Source organism: Microtus pennsylvanicus, chromosome 6 (assembly GCF_037038515.1).
Source record: "Microtus pennsylvanicus isolate mMicPen1 chromosome 6, mMicPen1.hap1, whole genome shotgun sequence".
Taxonomy (NCBI): Eukaryota; Metazoa; Chordata; class Mammalia; order Rodentia; family Cricetidae; genus Microtus; species Microtus pennsylvanicus.
Genome location: NC_134584.1, coordinates 22,367,481 through 22,378,010, shown reverse-complemented (window position 1 = coordinate 22,378,010; position 10,530 = coordinate 22,367,481).

The window sequence follows — 10,530 nt, the reverse complement described above, 5'->3', positions numbered from 1 at the left end:
CTAAATGAGCATGTGATCCAACCGGACTCTCTGAACGTGGCTGAAAAGGAGGGCTGACTGGGAAGCCAAGGACAATGGCACTGGGTTTTGATTCTACTGCATGGACTGGCTTTGTGGGATCCTAGCCTGTTTGGATGCTCACCTTCCTAGACCTGGTTGGAAGGGGGAGGACCTTGGACTTACCACAGGGCAGGGAACCCTGACTGCTCTTAGGACTGGAAAAGGAGGCGAGGGGGAGTGTGGCGGAGTGGGAGGAAAATGAAAGGAGGGGAGGAGGTGGAAATTTTTAATAAATAAATTTTAAAAAAGAATCAAAAAAATTAGGGTCTGTCAGTTTATGTCTGTCTTCCTCTCTCTCTTCTCTATCTCTGATATGTTCATGTTGATGGCGTTCTTCTCTGTGTTACCTGTGATAAAAGGAACATAGAGGGGCTGAAGGCATAAGTCATTCATCTCATTCATGAAGGTCCAACCTTAAAGACCTGATCATCAACCAAATGCCATAGTTGCTAATCTCACCGTGACCTTAGAAAGCCAGAGTTCAACATTGTTTCTAATTCCCCGAATAAAAACACATTTCATAATTAACCATGTTAATTCGCAAGATTTCAGAAAAACCTGCATATGACATCAAAATTTAAAAGTAGTTAACATGTAAATAAACTAAGAAGTTTATGTGTGCATACATTTTACACATTTTCAGTGATGCTGAGAGTTGTTGAAGCACTTCAAAATATTTTTGCTGCACATCTTATGACAGAAATAATATATGAAATTTGTCACTGTGACAATTCTGTAAGGAAGTACATGCAGTATTCTCATAATTCTACAAAGAAAAAAAGTGTAAAGGGAATAAAGAAGATGAAGAAAGTCTTAAAAAGATTCACACATTGTTTTACGCCTGTGTATCATGCCTTTACTCACATGAAGAATTTAAATCAGAGAAGAATGGAAATTAATAATTTAAATTGATAATATACATATACCAGGAACCCGTTTTTTAAAACCTGCTAGTTATAGATAAAATGAATATTGGACAGAGAAGTAATGATGGAGATCAGTTCACCCATTTTATTTTGTTATAATATGTATTTTGTTTCATATTATATTTTAATAAATGGTAAAAAGGTTGTTTTTCTTTTTCAAATTTTGAAAACATAATTTATGATGTAGAAATTTTATATAAGGTTTAAAATTATTGATTTTAATAAACTTTTTTATTACTGATTTCTTTCTTCAAGTAGACAAATGTATTTTAGAATTTATAATTGAAACATGTTAATGTGAAAAGCATTTTGCAATATGAGCCATATTTCTTAGAAATCTTCTGGAGTTTTTTTTTATAGTTAAAACAGATATCAAATCTTTCCTTCATGCAACTCTAAGTGCTAGAACTACAATAGCAAGTCACATACCCAGATTGAATTTGTTTCATTTTTCATAGTAAAATAACGCTGAAAACAAAAGTTTCTTTTTAATTATACCATTCTTAAGCAGATAACCATGATAACTGTGACTTTTATCAGAATTTATTTCTTTATTTTTTATACCTAATGGAGAACAAATTTCGTATTACTCAAGAAAGACACTAACTACCTAGTGTTGCAGAAAGAGAATATAACCATTTACATTTAAATGAGATTTGAAATGTTAATGAACAGATTCACTGTTCTAATTACCTCTACAAATACTTTCAGGTGAACTTTGTGAGGAAATCCTGCCTTTGTCCTAATCTAGAAAGCCCTAAATAATTATTGAGAGGACATAATGACCATAGCATACACATTAGATTCTGCTTAGTTTTCATGTAAAATTACAGCAAATATATTTTTATTGTTAATAATAAATATATATTATTATATTTAGTGATTATAAATCAAATAATACTTTTATCATAAAAAGTAATTTTACAACATTGATGAATTATAAGACATGTACATTCCTCTCGCTGCATTTAAATATGCAAGAAACATCAAACAGAATGAACTGGTTATATTTAGGAATATACATGTATATAAGATACATAGATGCATGCAATAATACCTAATAAAAGGAAGGCATGAGTATGAAAGACAGTCGGAAGGAGTATATGGGAGATTTTAGAGTGAGAAAAGGGAAGGGATAAATATTCTATCTCCTAAAAACAAAGGTATTAGGTAAAAATATTTTAAAAAATGATGTGTCACAGTATATGTGGAAACTTCATAAGTGTTTCCATACAACACAAACACTTTTTTCTTTCTTATATTACTTTTTACTGCATAAACGTTTTTGTAAATACTAACTAATACCAAAATTAAGAATAAAATAATGAGGTATTTCTCAGTTCATCAAGGTCTGGAATCAACAATTAGATCTTCATTTCAGCGTGGCTGATTTCAATGAGGTTAAAGTAAGATGAGTGAGTAAACAGAATGCGGAATGCGTGTGTGTGTGTGCATGTGCATGTGTGTGTGTGTGCATGTGTGTGTGTGTGCGTGTGTGTGTTTTTTCTTTGAGAGTTTTCATAGGTCTAAACCAATAAAAATAAAAAAAACTAAATTAGACAAGGCGTAATACTAAGAATTTCTTTCTATATTACTTAAGAGACAGGTATCCACTTAAGCTTGAATTTTGTGCATGGGTATAGATATGGATCTATTTGTATTCTACATGTTGACGTCCAGTTATGCCAGCACCATTTATTGAAGATTCTTTCTTTTTTCCATTGTATAATTTTCTTTGTCAAAAGTCTGGTATTCATAGGTGTGTGAATTAATATCAGGCTCTTCAATACATTACGATTGGTCCACATGTCTGTTTTTATGCCAATACTAAGCTGTTTTTATTACTATAGCTCGACAGTAGGCCTTGAAAGTCAGCTGTGGCAAGAACTTTATTGAGCAGGATTGTTTTAGTTATTGTGGGTGGGTTTTTTTTTTCCATATGAAATTGAGCATTGTTCTTTCGAGGTTCATGAAGAATTTTGCTGGGATTTTGATGGTGATTGTGTTAAATCTATAGGTTGCTTTTGGTAATATTGACTTTTTATTATGTTAATGCTGTATATCTAAGAACGTGGGAAATCTTTTCATTTTCTTATACTTTCTTTAATTTTTTTTCAAAACTTAAAATTCTTGTCATAACGGTTTTTCATTTGTTTGTTTAGAGTTACCAAATGCTATTTTAGGTTATTTGTGCCTATTGTAAAGGGTGATGTTTATCTGGTTTCTTTCTCAGTCCATTTACCATTTGTATATAGTAAAGCTACTTTTTTTTGAGTTAGGTATCCTTGAATAGATTGGCACAGGAGACCACTTCTTAAATATAATGCCCATAGCACAGACACTAAGAGCAATAATAAATAAAAGGAGCCGTCTGAAACTGAAAAGTTTCTGCAAGGGAAAGGATACAGTAAATAAGACAAAACGCCAGCTTAGAGAATGGGAAAAGATCTTCACCTTGACAGGGGACTGATCTCAAAAATATATAAAGAATTCAAGACATCAAAATGCCAAATAATCCAATTTTAAAAATGTGGCACAGATCTAAACAGAAAATATTCAAGAAAAGAATCTCAAATGGCTGAAAGACATTTAAAGAATTGTTCAACTTTCTTTGTTATCAGGGAAATGTGAACCAAAATGATTCTCAAATAGCATGTCACACTTGTCAGAATGGCTAAGATCAAAATCACAAGCAACATGTTCTCTGGAGAAAATGTGGAATAAGGGGAACACTTGTATAGTCACTTTGGAAATCTATATAGCAATTTCTCTGAAAATTGGTAATCAATCCAATTTAAGAACCAGTGATACCACTCTTGGACATATACCCAAAGGATGCTCATACCAAGTCCTCATTATACCACAAGGACAATTAATTAACTGTCTTCATAGTGTTATGCCCAGATGTGTGAAGTCACCAAAAACAAACAAGGAGACTGAGTCCTATATATAATAGCAAAGAGATTTTATTCTATGCAAGTTGGCAAACTCGAACTCTCTCCGCATATCCAACATATTGGAGTGATCGGAGAGCCCTGAGCTCAGTTAGAGTTGGGTTTTTATAGTAGTAAATGTGGGGGTAAGAGAGTCTAAGGTTCAGGACTCCTGATTGGCTGACATTTGTCTAGGGTTGTCCTGGTGAATGCATGCTGCCAGGTGACCCTATCTTCAATGGTTGGAAAGTTAGGTGTTTCCTTTGGATGGTCTGTTCCTGGGTGTTGCCTGGGTAGTCTTAGTTTGTGTTTCTCCCTACAACCAGGTATTGCCTCAGGGTACAGTGCTGAGACTCAGACCTCTATCGAGCTGGGTCTTACACTGACAGGTGATAATGGTTGGACTGTTAAGAACTTCCTCTGGATGGTCTGTTCCTATTAAGCTTATCATGGTTGAGTTCTACAACAGCAGCATTATTCATAATAGCCAGAACCTGGAAGCAACCTAGTTGTTTGTCAACTAAAGAATGGGTAAAAAAAAAATGTGATATATATTGGAGTAATACTCAACTGTAAAAACCAACATCATGAAATTTGCAGGCACATGTATGAAAAAAAAAGGTCAACCTGAGTAGGTAACTCAGACCCAGAAAGACAAATGCAGTATGTACTCACTCATCAGTGGATTCTAGATGTAAAGCAAAGGGTAGCAAGTCTACAATCCACAACCCAGAGAAGCTAGGTAACAAGACCCTAAGAGAGACAGACATGGTTCACCCTGAGAAAGGGAAATAGATGAAAACTCCTGAATAAACTGGGGCTGAGGGGCAGATAGAAGGAGATGGGTAATAAAAAAAATGAGAGAATAGGGTGGTCAACCTGAGACAGGTATGGTGAGGGAAAGCAATAAAAGAGATACCTAAATAGAGAGAGTAATTATGGGGTTATGTAGAAGCCTAGTACTAAGAAAATTCCCAGGAATCCACAAGAATGACCCCAGCCAATACTCCTAGTAATAGTGGAAAGTGTCCCTTAGCTGGCATTTTCCTATAATCAGTTTGGTGACTACCCTAATTGTCATCATAGAACCTAGAACCTTCATCCAGTAACTGATAGAAGCAGATGCTGAAACCCATAGCCAAGCCTCAGGCCAAGCTCCAGGAGTCCAGTCAAAGAGAGGGAGGATGGATTATATGATCAATGGGGGATGAATGTCAAGATCATGGTGGTGATCAAAACCACAGAGATATCTGACCCTAGCTCTTGGGAATTTAGGTACTCTAGAGAGACAGCTAGGGACCCTGCATGGGACAGAGGTAAACCTGTATGTGGGTGACAGATGTTAGTCTTGTTCTATGTGAGGGGTGCCTGGAAGTGGGACCAGGATCAGATCTATCCCTTGTGCATGATTTGATATTTTAGAGCCCAAACCCTAAGGAGGATGCCTTGCTTAGCCTTGATGCAGATGGCAGGGGGCATGGATCCTGAGTAAACTTGATGTGCCAGGCTTTGTTGACTCCCCATGGGAGGCCTTACCCTTTCTGAGAGGTGGATGTGGGTAAGGTTCAGAGGAGCTGAAATAGGGAAGGGACAGGACTGTGGTTGTTATGTGAAACTAATGCAAATTAAAGAAAAATGATAGGTATCTTGAACTAAACCAGAAGAACAAAGTCTTTCAATATGTATTATATTTATTATAAAAGCAGTGTATTCTTAAGAATGTATGATTGTTTCTAGGTTCTCTTGCATACTACAACTGAGCCCCTTTTCCTAATATCTGTATTTTTAGGAATGAAATATATGAAAGACTAATCTACTAGTTTGGGGGATAACAATAACAAATATGTTCACAAAATTAGTTTTTTTTTCTTTCTAAGTAATGTATTGATAAAAAGCCCATTGGTCAAAGAAATAGTCTAGAGAATTTTGAAAATACATATATCATTTCTAAAAATAAATAAAAAAGATAGGAAACAAAAGAAACAAAGAAATAAATTTTCCAATAGTGAAACTAATAATTAATAGAAGCAATAGTTGTTGGAGGAAGTAGATTGTCAACAGTTGAGGGAAAATGAAAAAGAGAATGTAATAGGAGAAGAGAATAAAGTAAAATAATAATAATTCAAGGGTATAAATGAACAAACATTAGATAAACCACACATATATCCTGGGATAGAAAGAAAGTTTGTGTAGGGAGAGCCTACAAATATCAAGAGGAAAGAAAGCTGTAATAATATCTATGATCATAAATTCAAATTAGGGCTGTTTGTATGAATCCACATTTAACTCACAGTTGTCTTAGTGTTCCTAAGAACAGAGGTGTTCTGATTGCAAAGGGTTCATGCACCACCAAAGACTAGCTTGGGTATTTTCTAGCCTTAGAGTCAACCAACACTGATTGAGAAATTGGCAGACATTAGAGTTTACAAAGGGACTGTGTAAAACGTTCTTCACCTTGAAATTTTCACCTTGAAAAAATAGCAGTTTTCCCATGCTACAAGTAGGTAAAACATACTACACTTGCAAGTGATTTCTGAATTAAATACTAAAGTGTGACCATAGGGTAGAAATTGGCAGGGTGCATTCTCTTCATAATACACCGAGTACATTCATTTACATATTTGATTAATCAATCTCTTTCCCTTCTTCTTCTCTGATGCACCGAGAGTACTAAATTCTCTAAATATTTATTCAACATAAGGAAAATCAATAAGGCACCTGGCTATTTCCGTGGTAGTTTGCCCTGTGTCATTTCCCACGCATTTGCAGCCTTTTATGGAGCCTTCATTTCACAGTGCATAATAGAACCGATAAATGGGAATGAATTGCGCCATGTCTCAGTAACATACTGCAGCTGTAATCCAAAAACACAGTTCCAGGGATTATTGCAATATTAAAATTTAGATAGAAGGGTAATGAAAAAGAGGCATTGAACATACACCAGAAACGATTATCATTAATTTTAAAGTAATTCTTCATAGTAAGACATAGCTTGACAATAATACTCCATTGTATATATGAAAAATGACAATGTAAAAGGCATTTGGTGATGGTATTGTCAAGATAAAAATTATGCATTGTGTATGTGTGTGTGAGAGTACACACACACACACACACACACACATATATATGTATATATATATATATTTGATTACACAGCTAGATTTTCAAAAGTATTTCTACATAAAATCTCATTGACTTCAATTAGAATTTGCAATCTAAGTACACCATATGGCTTTGCTTAAAAGCAATGAGACTATTAAATTTAATTACTTTTATATGTGTCTCGCATGGTAAAGGTGCTTGTTAAAGGAGCAGTACCATATGAGAATTATTTCTAGTAAAATTGAAAACTGAGGGGATGGCTACCGTCTGCTGGTTACTAATTGACAGTCAATCTCACAAGGAAAGTAATTTTCAGCAGTACTAAAAAAGAGCATGCAGAGAACAATGCCACTTTCTTCATTTTATTGCTGCCCTATGCAGTAATATTTTAATACCGTGTGAAATAAAACTCTTCCTCTAAAAGAAAAGTATTTATTCTGCTTCTGAGTCTTGTCTTCTACCTTTCTGAAGTGGAAATACATGCAAACATACATATAAACATATACACAATCAAGAATACATACATGTATGCTTATGTATATGTTTTCCTCAAGGGCATATATTTTTACATTTTTCTATATAGCAAGATGGAATATATTTACAGCCCCCAACACTTTTCTTCGGTTTACTTTATGAACGAATACTCTGCGATTTCCAATCTATAATAAGGTCATAGATGAAATGTGATTGAAGTGTGTTGCAAATTACTATCTGAATCCAATATGACATTCGGTAGGTAATACTAATGTCTATGAAAAAATGACTAAGTCACCATTTCGTAAGTGTAAATATGATTTACACTGTTCCCCCATGTATTCACTATTTCCCCATGTATAAGCAGTATCTACTATCAGATCAACTGAAGTTGTTTTTAGAACAGCCATAATTCTCGGTATGATATAAAAAATATTTAATTTAAAAGATGAGAGCTCATTGAATAATTTATATATAAAAATGTCGACTTCATTAGTCGAGTTTTTTCTTTGTTTTTAGTTCTTTTTGTCTTGTAGCTTTATACAACAAACATATAAATTAAACCAAAAATAAGTAGCTTCCTGATGGTTTAGACAAATGAAACTATCACAAATATTTATTTGAAACCAAAGAATAAACCCCTCAGAAACCCTAAACAATGACAATAACAAAACCAATTAAAAATTGGATAACATATTTCACAATAATGGAGAAAGAGAATCAGGAATTTTAAATAATTTTAAGCTCTATTAGAAGGTCAAGACTACCTTGTGTTACATTCTATACTTTCCCAGAAAAGAACAAAAGACAGTATTAGCAGAGAGTCATTAGAGATTTTCAGAGATCTCTGAATAATCAGTTATACTAAGCAGTTAGTTACAGAATTTGTGAGATAGTGCCTCAAAAACTATAGTAGGTAAGCATTTCAGAATGACATCCTTACAAAACATTGGGGCTTCTGCATACATGTACAGTGCACAGTTCACACACATGCACATACTTTAAAGATAATTTAAAAATAATTAGCAGTTACATAGTTATTTGTACTCAAATATGTTTGCCCAAGCAAAGGTAATTATTATTTATCAGACCAGAAGCTTATCAAAATAAGAAATATTTTTATAATGAATTTAATTTCAGTGATGGAAAACGTTCATAAAAGTTACTTACTTCCTATACCAGACTATTCTTTAAATATATTTCACGTGATTGTAGACTCGATTGACCTCAATATGGTCTTCTGTAGAAGAGAAAGCAAATGTGACTTTAGGGAGGGAGACAGAGAAAGAGATTAAGAAAGGGACAGAGGGAGAATAAAAAGAGAATTAGAATTACTTATAACATTTGCTCAATCATGAACAAACTGTATTAACTTAGTGATGGAGTATGTTTCTCTATTGTGTTTACTGTGGTGATGTGCACGTGGCCCTTGTGTTCATTATCAAATAATACCATTCAGTTCCAATTTCTCTTTGGTGTGCTTTGATTTTTTTCTAATGTAATATTATATCCACAGTAGTTTACCTTTGTCATAGTGAAAAAAATAGGGAAAGGGTTAAGGAACATGTATATAATCTCCTAAGAATAAGTAATAACATTGCTAAAACTTAGAGGGCAGTTTGAGCTGTAGAGTGATTCCTCCTCCTCTGTTTTTCTCTCTCTCTCCCTCTCTTACACACACACACACACACACACACACAAACACACGCACACAGAGAGAGAGAGAGAGAGAGAGAGAGAGAGAGAGAGAGAGAGAGAGAGAGAGAGCAGACACATCTGGAGCAGACACATCTGGCATACATTGACATGAAATAAGTTATCTTTAGTAAAAATAGATTGGCCAATAAGCATCTTCTGAATTAGTGATTACTATGGAGGGCCAATCCCAATGTCAATTGTGCCACTCTTGGTTTGGTACATAAGGAAGAAGATTAAGCTAGCCCATGAACTGTGTTTTCTGTTTCAGTTCCTGCCTCCTGGCTCCAGCATTGGGTTTTTAGCATGGCTTCCTCCAGTGATAAGATGTTACTGGAAATGTGGAATAAACGTTTTCTCCCTACTTCCTACAGGGAATAAAGGAAAGAAACAAACCACATTCCAATTAAAAGTATTAACATTACAACCCAGAAATATTTATTGTGGTTAAAATTTTCTCAAGTAATATTCTTCTTAACAGGCATCACTTAATACAATCAATTATATATATATATATATACTTAAACTCCCAGTTCAAAAGACAAGAATAAGTCCCTGGGCTTCCAATATCTGGAACTTGAGCACAAAGTTATACTGATCTCAGATGGTTTATAGCAGAATTTTTCTAAGTGTCTGGAAAAGGTCATTCAAAGTAAGCATACTTGTATTTCCTAAGTAATTAAGTAGGACCGGCTCTTCACTTTACAGCATTCTTATTGGTTTTCAGAAAGAAACCTTTGAAATAGTTGAGAGGAGTTCAAAACATCTACAGAACATAACAACTTTTTAAAAGTTGATTATTCAATTTTTTGTCATTTTTTCTCAAAGTGATACATAAGCATTCTTTGTGGTTTTTGTTAGTCAAATGAATTGAGGTGGCCAGAATCAAAAAGAGTATACATTATTCACAGTCTATGCAAACACAGATGCTCAATTTAAAAATAAAAATGGCCATTTGTTTTGGTTCTTTCTTTAAATACATACACTATCTGGTGAATTATCTTAAGCCTAGTTGAAAGACAATAAACAAGCATAAAAATATGTGAGAGTAACACCATTTTTGTTTAGCTTAAGCTATGCTTTATTATAGTGATATAATTTTACGTTAATAAGTAAAACTTGCCTAAAGATCAGAAGAGCAGGTTAAGCCACTAGAGATCAGACAGTGATGACACATACCTTTAATCCCAGGATTTGGGAGGCAGAGGCAGATGGATCTCTGTGAGTTCACAACCACCCTGGGCTACACAAATCAATGAATCAGTATGACAGTTTCTCAGAAAATTTAGAGTCAACCTACCTCAGGATCCAGCAATACCACTCTTGGAAATATACCC